Raw genomic sequence first — 22,059 nt, 5'->3', positions numbered from 1 at the left:
TAATTTTATACATTGTTATTATTATAAGATGAAGTATTAGCCAGACATGGTGGTGTATGCCTATAATCACAGCACTCAGGAGGCTGAAGCAGGAGGATCGCAGTGAGTTCAAGGCCAGCCTGGGCTATATAGTAAGTTCAAGGCCAACCTGAAATACATGACAAGACCCTGTCTCAAAACAAAAATGAAGTCTTATGTGCCTGCCCTTGTTTCAAGCACTCCAAATTGATCAATTCAATTCAGATCCTCAGACAACCCCGAGGGAGCCATCATTATTATCCCTTTTACAGATGCTCCTCTTCCAATATCTACAAGTAGATTAATGCTATTCTGTGGACCCACAACGCTCCAGACCTCTCTGCCACAGTCAAACCCTAGCTCTTCGTCCCCAACCCCAGCCCTCGCCATATCGTTTCCCCAGCCCAGCAGGGTTTCATGTTGCCAGTGCACATGTAGGTGCTGCTTCCAAGTGGGAGTAGATCTGGCAGCGGCTCGTGGACTGCAGGTTTACAGGTAACTCGAGTTGGTGTTATTCGTGTCTGCTGTAGAAAGTGCCCTTGGGTGCACTGTGCATTAGAAATGCTCAGTGGATTCGTTTTTCTAGCCTGGTCTGGTGGTTAGCAGGAAACTGGGTAAGAAGGCACCTTAAAGCCTGTTTGCAAGTCTGTGAGAAAAAAAAAAACTTCTAAGTTTTAGGAAATACTGATGCTTTGGGAAGATAAAACTCAAATGAGCACTTGTCTCTAGCACAGGTCATGCCTGTGCTTTCTCTCCTTTCTCACCTGTTCACTGAGTGGCAGGAGCAGGCCAAGACCTGCCTTCTCAGGGAGTTAGAATCCCAGAAGAGTTTCGGCACAATCTCTCTGAGTGATCTCAGCTCTTGATCAGCAAGCAGCGGCTGTATTTAGTTTTGAGTAAGAACTTCCTCGCCACCGCCACCCTGTTTATCTCACAGCTTCTGCAGCCTCCGCAGTTTGGAGCCTGTTGTGCTGGCATGTGGAGCCCAGGAGGTCAGATTGGGTGCTCCGATGTGATTTTACGGTGATGGGTTATTAATGAGCAAATTAGTACCATCTTTTAATGAAGAAGATGACTAAACTCCTTGCATAAAAGGACACAGTCTATTTAGGAAATACTGTGTATACTACAGTGACATGTATAGCTGTCTTGGAGCCAGTAAGGAGGAAAAGACCAGAGAAGGAAGGGTGAGGGGGTTGGGAGCACTGCAGGCCCCGGGCAGTGTGGATGCAGATACAGCAGGAGAGGTGAGCAAGAGCTGCTTGCAGACCCTTGGTGTACAGGCCACTTCCACCTAGGTAGTCTTGTGTGTTATTAGCAGTGAGCTTTAAAGGGAGGGAGCTGCAGTGAGTTCTTCAGGGGAGGGAAGGACCAAGTAATTAATTACATCTGAAATGTCCTGTATTTTCTGTATTGGATTGCCTGTGAAAAGGAAAGGTACATGCATGATGAAAAGCAATTATTTGTTCTAAAAACGCTTACTGAGCCCCAGCTTTGGGCTATAGGCGAATTCAAGGTGGAATAACTGATCCATTATAGAATCTACCCACATGTGCAGCCCACCAAATTTCTGTTAGTGTAGTGGTCCACCGTGTCCTGGAGCAGTCTCAGCGGACTGACCCAGGACCTGGCCTCCGCTTGCCTAGCTAGGGAATGTTCCACCCCCCACCCCCACTTGCATTCATGAGAAACACTCGTCAGGTTGGACTGTAAGTGACGAGGGACTGGTAACTCATTATTTGACTTTAACCCAAGGTGCAGCTTTCTTCTGCAATCTCCCTTACTAACAGCACTTCCAACTCTGCTTTGTGAGCAAAATCGTATTACGAGCATTCCTCCAGGTACAGGGCATGAGAAGTGGGGTTTGCCTCGGCCAGAGCCCCTGTGCTGAGACGAGTCTGAAAGCCAGAACCGAGCTCGCTTCCTGTGCCCATGTCACTAGCAGCTCTGCTGCAGCGACGGTGTGGAGCGAGAGAGGTGGCTCACACCACTTGCTCACTAGCGTCACCCCTGAAACCTGAGACAAAAGCAGTTACAATATTTGTTAATTCGTTAAAATGTCCCACTGCAGCCTTCAAAACTTGGAGAAATGAAGCTGTGGGGAATCCAGGGTGATCCACAACCCCTGGACTGACAGTATCCTCATCTTGTTCACCTTCCAGTGGTTCCCAAGAGGCCTCTATCCCAGATCCCAGCCTTGCCGCCTTTCCTTTCTGCACGTTGGCTTTTCCTCCTGCTGCCATCAGCTAAGCTTAAGGAGGACGCTGGAGGTCTCTGAGTGGTTTTTAGCTCAGAGATCTGTCCTCACCTTCGGCCTCTCTGTTCCGAGAACTACGTGGATGCTCATGGCTCGTGTTTCTGTGCTTTCTGGGCGATTCCCAAATGTGCCTTTCTGCCCCCCACTGATCTTGAGCTTTTGTCCTGCATCTCAGCAGACCCTGCTGAGGCCCTCAGATGCAGAGGGCCTGCCGGGAACTCCTGTTCATCCTTCTCCAGTGCCAGGCTACTGTTTTGGTCCCCGTGCTCTCATTCGTGGTGGCTCCAACATCAAGAATTGTTTTCAGCAGCACAGCCTAATTAAATGTCCGCAGCAGTGCACGAGAAGCAGGTCCTTGCTCTCACAGCTCAGGACTCCTTGCTGTCATGAACACTGCCCCATGCTCGCGGATCTCGTGTGCCTTTGCACCTTCGTTGCGTCCCACCAATTCACTCCAGACTCCTGCTCCTCTGGGCCACCACGGCTCCCATCCCTGTGGCCCGCTAGGTGCAGTCTTGATTTGCCCAATCCTGTGGGTCTCCTCCGTCACCTCCTAGTGGGCTTCCTTTCACTACCCACTGCCTTCGAGGTACTATATATACCCTTCTGGGTCCTCATAGTGCTTCTGCGCCCATCAGAGTCTACCAGCATTAAGGGTTTTTTGATATATCACTGTCTCCATTCAACCCCGGATTCTGGGAAGACAGCATTAATCTCTTTATCCCTGTAGCACCCAGAATAATGCCTTGCATGTAGTAGGACTCTTAAATAAAAAATGAGCAAACCATACCTAGATAAGAATCTGCTCTGAAGGCCTGCATTATATCCCGGGATGAAGGTGTCTGGCTATAGCTATACCCCTTCTTTAGGGTTCCCTTTAAATCCTAGCACTGAATCTGGTATATGTGATCCCCCCCACCCCACAGCCAATCTGTATAAAAGCTTGATTATCAGGTTTTCCCCTAGGGCCTTCACTGGTCACTGGGATCTCTTGTGACCCCTTTGTAGGTCCTTATTTCCAAGTCTCTCTCAAAGGGTGATGGTAGATTAAATGAAAGAGGGACTTAGCAAAATACCCGACAGCAGGTACTCAAAACATTCTCCTCCCTCCCTCCACACCTACGCGAAAAGAAAATGAAAACTACTCCCAAGAATTTTTAGGGCAGTGAAACTACACTCAGCACATTTTAATAGTAGATACACGTCATTATACACTCATCCAGACCTGTAGAACATACAACAGCAACAGTGGACCTTAATGTCAACTCTGAACTCTGCGTGCTCGTGGGATGTGTCAGTGCATGCATGTGTCATCCACTGTAACAGAGGCACCACTTAAAAAGGGTGTTCATGGTAGAGACTATGTGTGGGGACAGGAGGTATATGGGAAATCTCTACCTTCCTCGTCATTTCGCTGTGAACCTAGTCCTCCTGGTGTGCAGTTGGGAGGCCAATCAGGGAAGGTGGATGCCATCCTTCTGCAGGTGGGGAAGGCCTGACCTGGCAGCCCTCATGCCCTATAGAAGTCTCACAGGGCTCTCAGGCCTCCTTTACGTGCTCCAGCAACTAGCACTTAGCACAGACGAGCTCAGGATGACACAGGAAGGTGTGGCCGGGTCACCCTGAAGACAGCAGAGTCCCAGAAAGGCTTAGGGCTGGCCACTGGAGGTGGTAACCTGGGGGCAGGGCTGGGGCTTGCTTACATTGACTCAGACTTTGGTGACAGGCTTCACAATCCTGCTCTTGCCTGGGACTCCTGGACAGCCCCAAGTTGAGCAAGTTGTTGCAATTTAGCCTAGAGGGATTGCAAAACTCTGCTGTGATGCGGCACTGCCCATCTGAGATGAACAGATGATGGTAAGTGAGCTGGAAGGGGGAGAATAAGCATGGATATGTAAGCCAGCAGCCAGATCAGAGGGTCTGTCAGTGGAGCAGAACAGAGGACACCGAAACAACCTCTCGCACATTCAGCCATCTGATCTTTGACAAAGGGGCCAAAAACGTGCTAGAGGAAAGATGGTCTGTCTTTAAAATAGTGCTGGGAAAACTGGTTGTACACATGAAGATTAAATCAAGACCCATTTCTCACCATTTGCTAAACTAAAATCAAAATGAATCAAAGACCTAAATGTTAAAACAGAGACACTCGGGGGCTGGGGATTTAGCTCAGCGGCAAAAGCAGCTGCCTGGCAAGCTCAAGGTCGTGAGTTCGGTTCCCGGTCCAGTTGCACAAGAAATAACATCAAGAATCAACAAATGGATCAAATCAGAAAGCTTCTGTGTGTGAAAAGAAAAAACGGAGTGAACAGACAACCTACAGAATGGGAAAAAATATTTCGACAGCTAGTCCTCAGACTGAGGACTAACATCTGTAATACGTAAAGAAATGAAAGACATTAGACTCCTAAGAAAGACCCAATCATAAAAGAGCAACTGAAATGAGATTTCTCAGAAGTATGAATGACCAATAATTACATGCAAAAAATGTCCTGTGTCTCTGGCCATTAAAGAAATGCAAATTAAAACAAAACTGAGATTCTGTCTTACTCCGGAAAGAATGGCTTTGATCAGTAACCAATGCTAGTGAGGCTGTGGTGGGGAGGGGAAGGAGCCCTCCTACACTGCTGTTTGGAATATAAACTAGTACAGCCACTATAAAAATCAGTATGAAGATTCCTTAAAAACTTAAAAATTCCAGTCAGCCCAGCTCTTCCCCTTCTAGGTATCTTCCAGAAAGAGTTAAATGCATAATTTACAGTGATCCATGCTCACCCATGTGTACAGCAGCACAACCCATAATAGCTAACCCTTGGAAGCATTCTGTATGTGCATCAATGGACAAATGGGTAAAAGAAATACGATATTTATATGAGCACTGCTCTGCCATAAAGAAGGATAAGCTTGAGTCATGTGTAGGAAAATGGGTCCACCTTGAGAACATAATGTTAAGTAAAATAATTCCCACACACGTTTAAATACACACAGTTTCTCATATGAGACACCCAACATATAAATAAATTACAGAGCAAAATAAAAGATGTAGAATAGGAAACAAGGACACAGATCTTTTGCATAAAGGGGAAAGAACTAAAAGGGAGAAAGGAGGGGAAGGAGATAGAAAAAGAATTAAGATGAATGTAATCATTGTGTACTATAAACATGTAGTAGTAAAAACAAAATTTTTAAAATTAAAAAATCAGAGGACTCTTGTAATGTTAGTCCCTGAGACAGACAAGATTAACAGCCTATAAGAGCTGTGTGTTCATTGCCACTAGGTCTGCTCTGGAAGAAATGTTAATGGTACAGGAGGAGTAGTCATTGCTGTGATGGTACCTGACCATGTGGTTCAAGAGCCTTCGGAAATGGCTTGTGGGAAGTGTTTGGAAAGGTTCGGAGATGTCGCCTGAAAGAGTAGAGCTGGAACGCCTTCAGCTGTTCTGCATGGGAGATTCTGGTCAGAGCTCAGAAGACCAAAAGGCTGATAGAAATCCTGCTGGTAAAGACTGGGCTCAGGAAGTTTCTGCTGGGAAGGACCGCGTTAGTGCTTGGACTCCAAATGATGTGTTATGGCTTGGCAGAAAGTTTGTCTGCATTTTGCTTGTGTCCAGAGACTTTACCAGAGACTGAGGTTAAGGGTGGTGGACTAATTAATCTGGCAGAAGAAATTTCAAGGCAGTTGAATGTTGCGGCAATGACATGGCTATTGTCGGGGGCTTTTAGTCAGACTTATATTGAAAATCAAGAGCAAAGAGCCCAGCAGGATGATTTAAAATGTTGTGAGTTTGGTCAGAAAGGAAGCTCCGGTAAAGCTTTGGACTGCAAAGATAAGGCTGAGGAGACATCCATTACTGAGAAGGAATGAGAAAGTGAAAAGACGGCCTGAGGGCATCACAAGAAACAGCAAGTCTCCACCTTTTGCAGCCTCAAAACTGCAAAGGTGAAAGACTTTGCTTTGAGAAGAAAAGCCGCAGAGCACCATGTTCCAGAACGGTAGCGGCAGCCGCACCAGGTTCCAGAATGGCGACAGCATAGAAAATTTGTTCCTCAAAAATCAGTGTAATATGCACGTTAAAGAATTGGATTGAGTGCCCAGTGATCCAAGCACTTGACCCCTATGGCCAACAGAGGAGAAGGCTTGGCTACTGCTCCAGGTGGCAGCAGACCTTGGTATCATCCACATGGCCCTGGTTTTAGGTGCATACAGAATGCAAGCGTTCTGAGGTTAAGAAGGCTTCCACCTAGATTTCAGAAGGCCTAGGTGGCCAGGCAGTGTGCCCCTGAAAGGGCAGTGTGTGAAGCTGTGAGTGAGAAGCCTAAAGTGCAGTGGAGACCTCAGAAGACTGAAAAAGCCAGGAATGTGGATTGTCTGAGGAAAGCTGCAAGGAGGGAGCAAAGCAGACCTAAAGGAGAAGCCATGGAAGCTGTAACCACCAGAAGTACCATAGGGGTGGAGTCACTCAAACCCTTTAGAGCTCATAATGTGCCACAAGTTGCTTCAGATGCTCAATTTGGAACTACAGGACATAATTTTAGCCCTGTTGGATTTTGGGCTTGCTTTGGTCCCAATGCTCTATATTTCCCTGTTTTTACCTTTCGAAATGGTAATGTTTATTTTGTGCCATTGAATGTTGGAAGTGTTTAACTTTGTCTTCATTTGTACAGGGGCTCACAGCTAAGAGTTTGCCTTACATCTTGGAGGAGACGGTACTTGGACTTTTCAGCAGTGCTGAAACTATTAGGACTTTGGCAACTCTTAGAGATGGACTAAAATGTCTTCTGCATGAAGAAATGTGCATGAGTCTTTGGGGGGAGCCAGGGGTGAAATGTTATGGATTGTGTCTGGGTGTACCACCCCCCCCAGATCCTCATGCAGTCATTGGGAGGGCTTCTAGATTTATGATTGATCCATAGTCCACTGCTGGGATTATGAGTGTGAGTGCTACACCTGCCCCTGGGGCGGATAGTTTGCATATGTAAGGGAGGAAAAAAGGCTGCCTGCCTGCTCTCCTCCTTTTTGCTCTTGTTGTTTTGCTATTTTCTGCCACCATGAACTGTTGCCCTCTGCCATGTACCACTCTGCTTTGGAGTCAGCTGATTGTAGACTGAAACTTCCACAAACTGTGAGCTAAATAAACCTTTCCTTCCTTCATTTTGGGTGTCAGGTATTTGGTCCCAGCAATGAGAGAAAAGTGACCAACACATCCTCCAAGTTGAAATGTAAGGATGTCAGCCAGTAACCTGAAGCCATATGAAATATGAAGTTCTCTGGTAAAGATATATATATATATAAGGTTCTCTGGTAAATGTAAAAACCCTGGACAATATGAAAAGTGTTATTTTAATTTTGTAACTTTTTATTTTCTATAGGATTTGAAATAAATTTATTAAAAATATAAATCTGTATTGATGGGTACATTATATATAGAGTTGCAACATCACTAACGTGGGGGTGGAGATTATAAAATGATAGTTTTGTATGCAGTTGATGTTAAGTAGGTATCAATTTAATGTAGATTACTTTATTTAATGTCCATGGTAACCACAGAAAAATTGTCTATTAAATATGCACAAAAGGAAATGAGAAGATAATCAGTACTCATCTCTACAAAAGTCAACTAAACACAAAGGGAAAGTAATGTAGAAAGGGAGGAACATAGTTAAAAATGACAAAATGGCAAAAGTAAGTGGGCTCTGTATCAGTAATTCTTTAAATGCAAATTGATTAAATTCTCCAGAAGCAGGATCCAATTATGTGCTGTCTACAAGAAACACATCTTAGATCTAAGGATACAGGTTGAATGCAAAAGAATGGGAAAAGATATTCCAAACTGCAAACGGTAACCTAAAGAGAGGAGCGTTGATTGCAGTCATAGCGAATATAAAAGATTGAAATCAAAGACTTAGAAGAGACAAAGAAGGGTAATGAAAGGGCCAGTTCACCAAGATGGTACAGTTATAAGCATATGTGCCAAACATCAGAGCTGCAAAGTATATGAATCAAACACTGATTTGAAGGGAGAAATCACTCTTACTACCTTACTTTTAATAATAACTGGACCAACCAGATCCAAAGATCAATAAGGAAAGAAACAACCTGAATACCTCTATCAACCAGTTGGACCTAAAAGACATACAACAGACCACTTGACCCAACCATAAGAGTATAAACATTTTTCTTAAGTGCACGTGGAACATTCTCCAGGAATTACCTTACTTCAGGCCACATACCAATTCTTAATAGATTTTTAAAAATTTAAATCATGCATTTTTATCACAATGGAATAAAGTATGAATAGCAAAAGGGAAACTGAAAATTTCACAAATACGTCAAAATTAAGCAACACATTCTTAACCAGTGGGTGAAAGAAGAAATCACAAGGGAAATTGTAAGACATCTTGAGACAAAACGAAAACAACATACCAAGCTGTATGAGATGCAGTGAAAGTAATTTTTAAGGGAGGAATTAATAGCTATAAACATTCACATTTTTAAAAAGATCTCAAACAATCAAGTCTGTGCTTAATCTTAATCAACCTCAAAGAGCAAAGGACGGAAGTGAAGATTTGGAGCAGAAATAGGAAAAATAAAAACTATTGGTTCTCAGAAGATCAACAAAACTTACCTTCTTTTAGCTAGATTGACTAAAAAAACAGTGAGATGACTAAAATCAGAAGTGAGCAAGGGGATATTCTACCAACTTGACAAAAATTAAAAGAGATTATGTGAGAGTACTATGAATAATTATTACAAATTGGATAACCTAGACAAACTGTACAGATTGCTAGAAACACACACCATACTAAGACTGACTCATGGAGAACTAGAAAATCTGAGTAGAGCTGGAAGTAGTAAGGGAATTGAAGAGTAACCATAATCCTCCCAACAAAGCCCAAGACAAGATGGCTTCACTGCTAAATGTTACCAAACATCTGAAGAGTTAATGTCAATCCTTCTCAAACTCTCTTAAATATTGAAGACAGGAAAGCATTTCCAAAATCATTCTATGAGGTTGAAGTTACCCTGACACCAAAGCTACACAATGAACAGAAAACTACAAACCAATATCCCTTATAAACCTAGGTGCAAAAATCCTCAGCTAGGAAACCAAATCAACAGACTATTAAAATACCAACACAATGAATTCAACAGAATGTTAACATCATTATATGTTATGGCCACAGGAGATTCATTCCTGAAATACAAGAAAAGTTCAAAATATAAAAATCAGTGTAATACCTTAATAGAAAGAGAGGGGGAAATATAATATTGATGTAGAAAAAGCATTTAGTAAAATTCCACATCCTTTCATGATAAAACACTCAACAAATTAGGAATAGATGGAACCTGCCTCAGTTTCCATCTGAAAAGACAATATCTGAAGCCTCCCAGCCACCATCATACAAAAGGGTGAAAGAAGGGGCTGAGGATTTAGCGCAGTGGCACAGCACCTGCCTGGCAAGTGCAAGGTCATGAGTTCGATTCCCGGTACCAGAAAAAAAACAAACAAAACAAAAAGGGTGAAAGAAAGAAAGATTTTTCTCTAAGATGAGAAACAGATAAGGATGCTCACTTTCACTGCTGCTATTTAATAAGATTCTGTAAGTTATAGCCAGAACACTCAGACAAGAAAAAGAGATAAAGAAAGCCCAAATGAGAAAGGAAGTATAGCTATCTCTGTTCTCGTAGAAGCCTATAAAGATTTCACATATGGAACTTCTCCAGCTAAAAAACAGATTCAGCAAAAATTATACAATATAAAATCAACACTCAAAATTCAGTTACATGTCTTTCCCTTAAAAAATGAACAGCCCTAACAGAAAATTTTAAAAATACATAGCATCAAAAGAATAATATTCTTAGGAATAAATTTAAACAAGGAGATTAAAGAATTGTATCCCGAAAACTACAAAATATTGCTGAAAAAATATTAAAGACAGATAAATGAAAAGCTATGAAGATTGGAAGATCACGTTAACATGCTAAGGTTGTCCAAAGCAACCCACAGATATAGTGTAATCCTTAACAGAATCCCAATGACAAATTTGTGAGGGGTTTTGTTTGTATTTGTTTTTGTTTCATTTAGCAAAAGTAAAAAAATTCATCCTAAAATTTCTGTGGCATCTCCAGGGTGCTTAATTAGCCAAAACAATCTTAAGAACAAAATTGGAGATCCCACTCTTCATCTTACCAAAACACTCTATAAAGCTACAATAATCAAGACAAACAGTACTGGCTTAAAGAGGGACATATAGACCAATGAAATAGGATACAGGTCATAAGTAAACACATACATGGTCAAATGATGGTCAGCAAGTATGCCAAGACTATTCTATGGGAAAATGACAGTCTTTTCAACAAATAGTGTTGGGGAAACTATATCTACATGCAACAATTAAGTATTTATTTATTTATTTCAACCTTTGCCTTATATATAAAAATTAATACAAAGTGAATGAAAGGCCTAAATATAACAGCTAAAACTAAAATTCTTAGATGAACAGGAAATGGGAGGAAATATTTACAAATTATATACTTGATATTTTATATCTAGAATACATGAAGAACCCTTAACAGCCACAGTAATCTGACTAAAGGATGGGCAAAGAACTTTAATAGGTATTTTCTAAAGAATATGTACACACGTCCAGTAAGCACATGAAAAGGTGCTCGGTATCACCAGTCATTAGGGAAATGCAAATCAAAACTATGAGATATTATTTCACATCTACTTGGTAGGCTAGTGATTGAAAATACGTTGCTGAGGATATGGAATAATTGGTACCCTTGTACATTTTTGGTGAGAGTGCAACATGGTGGAGCCATTGTGAACCACAGTAAGAAAATTCCTAAAGAAGTTAAATGGAATGGCCGTAAGATTCAGTAATTCCATTTCTAAGTATATACCCCTCAAAAAAAAAATGCTAACATCTTCTTCCCATCTATCTCATTGCCATCATTATTTCACATATTATAAGCTTATAATGACTGAATAATTATTGTTCTATTACTTTGAGCAAACTGTTATCAGTTTGTACATCTATTAAGAGTTAATAATAAAAGTATTTTATTTTGTCTGCACCTCTCCTTTTAAATGACCTTTCTTTATGTAGATCCAAGTTTCTGACTTACACTATTTTCCATCTCTCTGAAGAGCTTTTTTTAACATCTCTTGCAGGGTAGGGCTATTCCCAACCAATTCTTTTGGTTCTGTTTATATAAATATAAAAGTCTTTTGCTAGATGCAGAATTTTAGATTAGAGATTTTTTCCTTCAACACTTAAATATTTCACTCCACTCTCTCGCTTGCATGATTTCTGAAGAGCAGTCCAACGTAATTTTACCCTTTCCTTCCTACAGGTAGAATGATTTTTCCTCTGGCTCTATCAGGATTTTTTCTTTGTTTCTAATTTCCTGCAGTTTGGATACAGCATGGCTATCTATTGGGCTTTTTAGGGGGAAGGATGTCATGTGTGTTCCTTTTTCTCTTTCTTCTCCTTGTGGTGTTCTACCAGGTAAATGTTACACCTTATGACATTGTCCCCACAGTCCTTGCATATTGTATTTTTTTTTCTGTTGTTTTTTTCTTTCCTTTTTCATTTTGGGCCGTTTCTATTGACACATTCTCAAGATCAATGATTCTTTGTTCAGCCACATCCAGTCTACTAATCAAGGCCCCATGATTTGATCCCCAGATCCCCGGCACCTCCCTCTCCCTCTCCCTCTCCCTCTCCTTCCCCCCCCCTCTCTCTCTCTCTCTCTCTCTCTCTCTCTCTCTCTCTCTCTCTCTCTCTCTCAGTTATTGCATGTTGTCTACCCTCTTAGCATGTTACTCAAGGTGATTTTAAATTCCTGGCATGATAATTCCAACATCCCTGTGATATCTGAGTGTTATTCTCACGCTTGCTTTGTCTCTTCAAAATGTTTTCTTTGCATTTTAGCATGCCTCCACTTTTTTGTTGAAAACCAAACCTCATGTACTGCACAAGAAGACCTGTTACTGGCTCCCATCCAGGTGCCTTTTCGTGGGTTTATGCTCCAGGAAGTTGTGACTCTCTGCAGCCATCTGTCTTTCCAGTCTTAGGACAGTGATTTGCCGTGTAACCTCAGTCCTCTGATGGAACTGAAAAGAACTGTAGCTTTTCAATTTGTTCATCTCATTTCCTTGGTAGGGTAGGATTAATTACTTCCAACTCCTTACATGACAGGCTGGGAAACAGAACACTCCACTTGTTTTTTCTCAATTGCTGGGAATTGAACCTAAGGCTTTATGCATGGGAGGTAAGTAATCTACCACTAAACTGGCCGTCAGTGCCACCCTTTTGCTTTTTAAATTTATTTTTCATTAGTATTTATTTGCAGTGCAGGAACAGTATAGTTGGCTCTTACGTTCATAAAAACTTCACTCTGGAAATCTCTTCCTTTTAAGTGGAGTGTATAAACCATAAATATTTAATGTAACCATCAGTACAATTGTATTTCATCTAACATCTTTTTATTTGTTATTTGTCCCACCGGTTTGTTTTGTTTTGTTTTGTTGTAGTACTTGGGAGTGGACATTGGACTCAGGGGCTTCACAATGACCTATTTGCCCAGACTTCCCCTTTGATTAAGAATTTTCACACAGGGTGCTATTAAGCTGTTAAGTCTGCCAGGCTAGGCTCAAGCTTGTGATCCTCCTGCCTCAGTCTCCAAAGTGCTGGGATTACAAATAGGTGCCAGTGTGCCCACTTCTTATCTGTTGTTTCTTGTTCTTCCTTTCCTGACTTGGATAAATTGGAGTAATTAAATTTTATGGTGCAACTTTATGTGTATTAATTACATGATTAGCTCTTTTTAAGTGGTTGCTCTACAAAACACAACTTCTGTCAGTCTACCGTCAAATAATGTTATGCATTTCACAGATTATTCGGGAGCCTTACAACAGTGCACTGTCACTTCCCTCTTCCTAGTCTTTGTGTTCTTGTCACTATCACATTTTACTTCTATACTGCTATAAATTCCACAGTATATTATTATTTTGGCATTAGACAATCAATTAATTTTGAATGGGATTTTAAACATGGGGAAAGGTTTCTTATGTTTACCCATATATTCCCTTTGCTTTGTGTGGATCCACATTTCCATCTGGCACCATGATCTTTTGCCTAAAGAACTTCCTTCAACATTTACTGTTATGCTGATGTGTTAGTGAATCCACTTGCCTTTTGTGCGTTTTGAAAGTCCTACCCTCCTTTTAGAAGATAGTTTTGCTTGATGCTATGATTTGGACTGGTGCCTTCGCCAGTGTTTCAGGGGCAAGAAGCCTGACCTGGCGGCCTGGTAGGAGAGATCTGGATGATGGGGGCACCTTGCCCAGAAAGCATTAATGTCTGTCTCCCAGGAGTGGGTCAGGTCTCACAGACTGGATTAGTTATTGCAAAATGAATTTGGCTAAACCCAGGCCACTCTGCGTGTTTGGCTTCCTCTGCCACTGTCACTCACTGCTCTCACAGGCGGCTGTGCTGTGTGATGCCATCTGCTGGCTTACGACACAGCCTGGGCCCTTCCCAGAGGATGCTGCCCAGCACAGATTCAACCTTCGAACCCCAAGTCAAAATAAACCTCTTCCTTATGAACCACCCATTGGGTATGTAATTCTAGGTTGACAGTTCTCTCTCTCTTAGTATTTTAAAAAAATGTTCTGTTGTCTTCTGTATTGCATAGTTTCAAACACAAAAGTCTAGTATAATTCTTGTTTTTGTTCTTCTAGGTATAATGTTTCCTTTTTCTGCTAGTTGTTTTTAAGGCTTTCAGAAATCTGGTTATGATGTGCCTGGTGTGTTTTCCTTGTGTTTCTTCTACCTGAGGATTATTGGGCTTTTTTTTATTATTATTCTGTATGTTTATTGTGTTTCCATTAAATTTGGAAAATCTCCAGCCATTATTTTTCAAATATATTTTCTAAATCCCCTTTCCTGCTGAGACTTTACTTACTTTTAAATTGGCCACTTGGTATTGGCTCACAGGTTGTTGCTTCTTATTTATTAGTCTTTTCTCTCTGCTTTTCACTTAGGGTAGCTGACATTGTCATGAGTCATGTTTACTAACATTTTCCTCAGTGTCTCATCTACTGATAATTCTGTATCACGTATTCTGTATTTCAAGTTGTACATATTCCACCTTAGAAATTTTCTAGTCCTTCTTGGATCTTTTATCACTTTCTTCATTGTATCATGTTTTCCTCCCACTTGGAACACATGAAGTATATTTAAAGCAGCCTTGTTTTGTGTTACCTGCTAGTCCCATCATCCCTATTGTTTGTTGATTGACTTTTCCCTCTATGGGTTATATGTTCCTGGTTTTGGCTTTTTTTTTTATCCAGCATTCATCTTGGACACTCTAGGAGGCCTTTCTACCCTGGCTGACAGGAACAGCTACTCTGTCAGAAGATCCTCCTACCTGCTTTGCCCAGTGGTTTTCCCTCCAGGCCTTACTACTTCCTCTCACACCTGCGTCTATCAGGGCTTGGCCCACGATTCTTGGAGACCGTGCTCTGGATCTCTGATATCTGCACCTGCCCTCTGTGCAGTCTCTGTCCCTCACTGTGTCCTCTTTGAACTCGGAACTCAGTCTCCCAGCTCAGGAAGATCCTGGCCTCTGTGTGGGCCCCAGGCCCTGTGCTGTGACCTGGCAACCTGTTCAGGGTGCTTGTGAGCTCCCCAGGGGCATTTGTCTTCCAGGATTGCTGCCCTGATTTCTGGTGTACGATGTCTTATTTCACAGATCTTTTCCAGTGTTGTAGGTCTTTAAGGTCGGAGGGTAAATATGATCATGGGGAGAAGGGAAGTCTTTATAATTATAGGTTCCTTTCTTACACAGGATATTGTTTGTTCGGATCCAGTCTCATATCATTTCTGCCCTGAGTCCCGTGGAGAATTAACAATGACTGATATCCAAGATAAGGCCTCAGCCTGAGACACTTTACCGGTTCTGCCTCTCACTCACTAGCTGCCATTTAATTTCCATGTTCAATTATCATCTACAAAATTAGAGCCATACAAGTATTTCTCTGCTTACTGTCTAGAGTATTACAAAGTGAATGAGATGGGATATGGAGGAGCACCTTAAAATTTCCCTTGAAAGGGTAAACAAGACTGTGATGAGGCACCAGACCAGATGATTAAGTAGGCGTCCAGAAGAACCGCCAGGCTAAAGCCAGTCCAAGACTGCGATGCGTATTTCTCCAAATACTTTGTTGACTAGATCCAGCACCAGCTGTGCAGGGGATACCTCCTGTCAAAGGCCAGCAGAGGAAAGGCACACGGACATTTTCTCTACCTGTACTTACATTCTACTAGGGTGCCCTCAAAGACCCCCTCCAAGAAGACCCTATAAATTTCCATTCCAAACATAGATCCATAACTCACAGTTTCTGTTCAGATACAATGTCCAGACCCACAGTGGTCCATGGCTCTAAACATGCCTTAGAAATTACTATTATCCTATTTCCATTAGAGATTTTGGAGGAACTTTGAGAAAACTTTCGAAGGAATGGAGATGTGTAAAATTGCTTTGAGAGAAAGGCAAGAAGAGGGTGATGCCTCCTTTGCCTTGACATTGGGCGTGGGATGGGAGAGACTGCTGTGAGCTCTTAGCTGCCTTGCGAGCGGTACATCTCTGGTGTGCTCACCTGCACTGTCCCTCACACACTCACAGAGGGGTTGTTTGGGGTTTCTTTCGCAGTACTGGGAATAAAGCCCAGGACCTTCGCACTGAGCTACAGCCACAGCCCTTTTTTAGTTTTTTGTTTTGAGATAGGCTGGGCTTAAACTTGCATTCCTCCTTGTATTCCCCCAGAATTGTAGGTGTGCACCACCAGGCCCAGTTACAAGGTGGTTTTAAAACATGGACATAACTCTTTGAGAGTGTCGTTATCAAGGGTTGGTATTCATGTTTTCTTCTAAATCTTGCCGGACTTGGGCTTCCTTTGACTGATAGAGTTGGTCAGAGGTGATGTTGGGCGCCTTCTGAGCCTTCATAAAAGGCCATGCAACTTTTGTCTTATTTGTGGGAACACTTTTCTTGGAACCACGAGCTGACATGTCCTCTAAAGGCACTGTGGTAAAAGGAAGGCAAAGCAATGCAGAGAGTGTATGTCTAGACACCCCAGTCAGTGCCCCTACTTAGCCCTACTGTGGCATTAGCCCAGCGCTGGTGCCAGACACATGGGAGGTGATGCCTCCAGGTGACCTGGCTTCTGCCCACCCAAGTGACTTCTAGTTGTTCTTGTCATCTCAGCTGAGACCTCAACCATCTGGAAGCAGATACAAGCCCTCCTCCGCATGTACTCTCCAAATCCTGACCCACAGGGTCAGTGGGCGTAATCACAGTTGTTTGCGGCACCAAGTCTGGGTGACTTATTGCACCAGGTAGCAATAAATAAGCGGAGTGCACTGCTTCCCGGATCACTCTCAGGCGCTAGCAGAATTGTGGGGCAAATGGTTCAAAGGTGAATTTAAGCAGGTATAAAAAGACAGAGAAGACTACTGAGGCAGCCAGCCTTATGAATATAAATCTACACTAGCAAGCTGGGCAGAAATAAGCCAGTCACCTGGGCTGGGGTGTACCTCAGCAGTGGAGAGCTTGCCTAGCAAGCAGGAGACCCAAACTGGATGCCTAGCAATCCCCACCTCGCTCTGCCCAGCCCTACTCCTTGATTTGCTCTGGGAAACTTAGTGCAGTGCTAGCAGCCCTCTTCGGGCCCAGGTAACCAACCAATACGTTCCTCTTCCCTCCTCTTTTCCTTCTTTCATTCTTTCTATCTTTCCCCCTTGTCAAGTGCCCACTGTGTGCAAATCATTATTTTAGGTTCTGAAGTGGCAAAGATAGATACATATTAGTTGTGACCTGTATTTTCTGTATCCTGATGCTTCGACCTCTGGGGCTTTGCAGATCCTCAAGGGACTGTGTCTTGTAGACTCAGCCAAGTCCTACGGGACCAAAGAACTCACTTGGGGGTGTCTTTCGTATGCAAACCCAGAATCCTGAGCAGACCAGGCTGCTTCCTCTATAGGTCTCTTGCACTCCTGGTCACCACGCCCTGATCTCCCCAGGGCCAGGTGCCAGAGGGCAGGGCCAGTCCCTGGGCCCCGGAGCCTGCTGGGATTGTTCACTCCAGGCGATCCTGAAACCTGCTCACCCTGCCTAGCCCTCCCTTCCACTGTGGCAAAGGCTGCTGCCCACAGTTAGCCCTTGACCCTCTGCTTCTGGCTGAGCCCACATCCCACATCCCCCTAAGGATACTAACAAGTTCTTTTCTATGTTCAGCACACCTGACCTGTTAGCCTTACTATCCCTCAGATTTCTAGTAAAGACTGTTCTTTAATGGAGTGCTACTTGGTGCCTGCTTCAAGCAAACAATGTAGTGACAGGGCGTCTCAAGAGCAGCCGGGGAGGGTGTCTTAGTTCCTGACCTGTGCGCTGTCGTGTGGGGTCACCGTGTCTCCTGTGCACCTCTCTGCAGGAGCACTGTACTGCTCTTGGCATTTTGTTTAAGAAACACAATATGATAGCAGCTTAAATCCACCCATTAAAAGACTCTCTTAAGCTAAACAAACATTTTCCTCAGCCCTTAGCTTAAGAGATTGCTCTAATGGGTGGATTCCAAACTAATACTATTTTATGGTTTTTTCCTTAAGTTCTCTGAGATGAGATTCTTGGGCTGCCGCACAGCCCCCCGCCTGCCGCTCACTCCTCAGCCAGAAGCCGCGGTGCACCAGGCTTTTCCCAGGCTGCCTGCTGTAGGGGGTTCTACTCTCCTCCACATCTTCCTCTAGGCATTCTGAAAGAGGCAGTAGGGTAAGAAAGAAAAGAAAAAGAAGGAAAGAAAAAGAAAGAAAGAAAAAGAAAGAAAGAAAGGAAGAAAGGAAGAAAGAAAGAAAGAAAGAAAAAGAAAGAAAGCAAGCGAGCTATTCCCTTGAAACAATCATTACTTTTTCTTGAGATTTATTGATTTTTTCCACCAAAATTTGGGAATTTAGAGTTCTGACCTAAGAAAGACCACTTCTGTGCAGTCATCTGACACAAATGCTCCCTTCAAGGAAACCAGAGGGGCGTTCAGAGCAGAGATGAAGAGAATTAAGGGAGAAGTGTGCTCTTGACTGGGAACTCTGGCCCCGCAGTGCTCGGGAGAGGCACACACCCGCCACAGAAGGTGCACAAAGGTGGACACGCAGTCCTTCCTCTCTCGGGGCCACGGTGACACTCTCCACCCCGGGGAAGTGACTGGCTGAAGTCTGCACAGACGGTGACAGGTGGGACTGAAGACAGGGGCTCTGCCCCCATGCCACGTGTAGTCACACAGGTGACAGAACTGCCGTGCCTGTGGGGTGGAGGAGCGCCTGACCTGGAGAACTGGGGGCTTTGTATCCTGGGATTGTGTTGCTGTTCACCAGCTTTTACGTACATAACAGCTTTGATGTTACACCCACAACCAGGAGCAATCTAGTCTGAAAACGCCTTTGCCCTGTGTCCATGTAGAAGAGCTACTAACCGCAGGAGCCTGTGAGAGACCCTGTCCAAGTGTCTCTGCTCTGTCTGCTTCCCTGGGCTTGGTTAAGCCTGTGGGTACATCTTAAATCTCTCCTGTTCCTTTCCATTCCCCCTCCCCAGAAAGTTATTCTAAATTGGGAACCTTGGTGGGTTTCTCTTAAATGACTGAAGAGATTTCTGTGGGTCAGAAATGAGGAGCTCTGAATGCAGCAACTTGTAAGAAATGCCACTGCTGATTGCTGGAGCAGCCACCGGGTCGGGGCCCCAGAGGCTAGGGAACGGGCTGTTGGGGTCCCTGGCTGTCGGGCTGCACCCTAGCCCTGGCCAGCAGGATTTGCACACTTGCCTGTCACTTACTAGTCCTGGCCATGCCTGAGCTTCCAGCATGCAGGTGTGGAAGGTCTGCAGGAACTTGCAGTGGTCAGACCGGAGAGGGCAGGGTGCACGGGGACCCACCGGCGGCAGCTATGGAGAAGCCCTTGTGGCACGGACAGCAGGCGGCAGACTCGAGAGCAAGAGGCTTCTGCGGAATCTCTGCCCCCTGCTTTGTCTGGGAAAGGACTCGGCTGCTAACTCGGGCCGCCTACTTCGCAGAAGGTTGTGTGGAGGCAGGGATGAGCCCTCGGGAGGCAAGGTGCTTCGCAAAGACCGTCCACCATGTGTGAGCAACGGTGACCACGTGATTTGCGCCTCCAGCCAGGGGCAAGCGATAAAGAGCAACAAGACATCTGCACCAAGCTGCTGTGAGCTGCGCAGGCCTCCAGAGCAAACGCCGTGGCCCCGCCTTGGAGCCTACCCTCGGCCTGGCACGCTTGGTGACACCAGAGCTGAGGGCCTGGGGTTCTCAGCCATGGGCAGGGCTGCTGCACTGCATGGAGTGGGGACCTGCGACCCACTTTCCTCCTCCACCTCCTTCCTCTCTCCATCTCTCTAGAGATGCTGAAATTCCTCTTTGGAATAGATAAGGAAAACTCCCTGACCTTCTAAAAAACTTTAAAAAATTCTTTCGCACTCCATTAAAGTATATGAGGAGTTTTCAGAAGCACTGGGTGAGTGCTACTGCATATCCCTGTTTTACAGGTGAAGAGTGTGAGGCTGGGATCAGGCGAATGAGTTAGGACACCTCAAGCCAGACGCGACAAACTTTGAGTGTTTCCAAGATTTCACGCCCGGTGTTCCTACAAGGAAAGGGGGTGGGGAGAAGTAAGAAGAAATGGGGAAGAAGAGAGGGATGGAAGGGAGGGAGAAGGGAAAGGAAAAGAAAAAACGAGTTAGGAGATGAGTTCTCGGCACTTCTCACACCAGCGCCAGCAGAGTGGGCTCGGGTCTGCGCGCCTGCGGGTGCCCTGCGTGGTGCGCAAGCGGGCCCATCGTGCCCTGTGTCTCCACTCGCCACCCGTCTCTTCGACCTCGCTCTCGGGCGCCCACAGGAGCCCACCCAGGAGCGGGCGAGGCAGCCCCGGCATTCGGTGGCCGCGGGTCCGCGCTTGGCGGTTCACCGCTCGGCCTCGACCCAGGGATGAGTCTCGGGCCCAGCACCCGGCACCAGCTGTGGTGAACGCAGGGAGGGGAGCTCTGAGCAGACTGACGCTCGCAGGGACCTTGGCGCCGCCCGCAGGAGGGTGTGCTCCTTCGCACGCAGTTACCCGCGGGAATACGCGAGGAAGCAAAAGATGAAGGAATGCAGGAGCGGGGCAGCCGACCCGCCCGGTTCTGGCGCGCGGACAGCGACTGCGCTCCCGCCGCTGCGGCACCGGGCGGTGCTTCCTAGACAGCCCGGGCTCGGAAGCGCTCCGGACCAAGTGCAAGAAATTAAACAGCTGGGAACAACCTTTACAGCCTGCTTTCTCTCTGCCCCAGCCCCGTTGTTCTGTTTTTGCCCTGGGTCTCTGGAGTCAGCTGGGCTGCTCGGAGCTCCCCGCCCTCGGGCCGCGAGTCTCCCCAACCTGACCCTCCGCGCCGCCCCGGGGCGCGCGCTCTGCTCCGGGCCATTCCGGGGCGGGAGCCCAGTGGGGACGCTCGCGGCCGGGAAGAGGGCGCTGTTCCCTGCAGGCCGCTGCAGAGCATCCCAGCCCTGGAGCTGCGGTAGCGGTAGTGCCAGCAAGTGTCACGGTTTTCCGCCGCCGCAGAGTCCCCCGTGGGGCCCTCTATCCCTGCTCCTCTGAGAGCTCCCCTCCAGAGGCCGGCGCCGCCTGAGCTCCCAACCTGGAGCTCCCTGGCCTAGCGCTTTTCTGGAAGCATTTCTGGCAGCCCGGCCCGACCCTGGAAATGGGCTCGGCTTCCCCGGGCAGGGAAATCCGCCATGGGGCGGGTGCTCTGCGAACCGCCTCCTTCCCGGCTGGTTGCCCCGCACCAGGCAGCTCCACTGCTCCACCTCGGGCCCCAGTGTTCTCTTCCCCGATCGAAACCCACGTTCCAGGCCAGCGCCTCTCGCCCAGCTCCCTTGGCTCTCGCCAGGGCGCTCGGGCCGTGGGAGCTGCCCCAGGATGCTGGCGGCGGGAGGGCGGAAACCACAGCAATCTGTTCTTGCCCAAAGCGCGCGCTCCGATGAAAGTTATCCGGGTTTCTGGGGTCAAAACCAGGACGTCTAAACCCAGAGGTTGCCTTTCTCCGTGCACCTGCGCGGAGTTAGATCCCGGGCCTTGCGTGCTGCGTGCGAGGCGTCTGCGAACTGGGGCCTTAGAACCTGAGTGGAGCGTCGTGTGCTCGTCAGCCATGGAGCGAAGAGTGTGAGCTTTCACTGTGTTTGTCTCACTGAATCATCAGCACAGCCCCATGGGTCAATCTTCTCGTCTCCAATTCAGGATCAGAAACGGAGGCCTAGGGAGACGCCTGACTTGCGCAGCGTCTCTGACCCCAAGCCCAGGTCTTCCCACCAGTCTCCCACCTTCCATGGTCACCTCTGCAGTGACCCTCAAATATGTGTGGCTTGCACTCCCGGATGTAGTCCACCCTCGAGGCGTATAAGCCGGGTGTGTCTGAGTGACATTTGTTCACGCGTGGATTGGATTCGCTCACTTATTCGGCAATTTTTGTGCGCCCCGATGTGCGCGCGTTGGTGTGAGAGCGCAGGGGCAGCCCTGTCACACCGGGCGGGCGGCCTGAGAGTTTCGGCCCTCGCTAGGGAGGGATGAGCCAAACTCGCAGCCCGAAGCCCCCTGTATTTTGGGTGTTGGGATGTGAGGGACTGGGCGAGTTCCCGGGTCGCACGGAAGCCCCAAGGGACACGGGAGAGTGGAGAGACGACACTGGA

This window comes from Chinchilla lanigera, unplaced genomic scaffold (genome assembly GCF_000276665.1).
Source record: "Chinchilla lanigera isolate Chin_1 unplaced genomic scaffold, ChiLan1.0 scaffold00002, whole genome shotgun sequence".
NCBI lineage: Eukaryota > Metazoa > Chordata > Mammalia > Rodentia > Chinchillidae > Chinchilla > Chinchilla lanigera.
Note: the sequence above shows the minus strand (reverse complement) of the source record.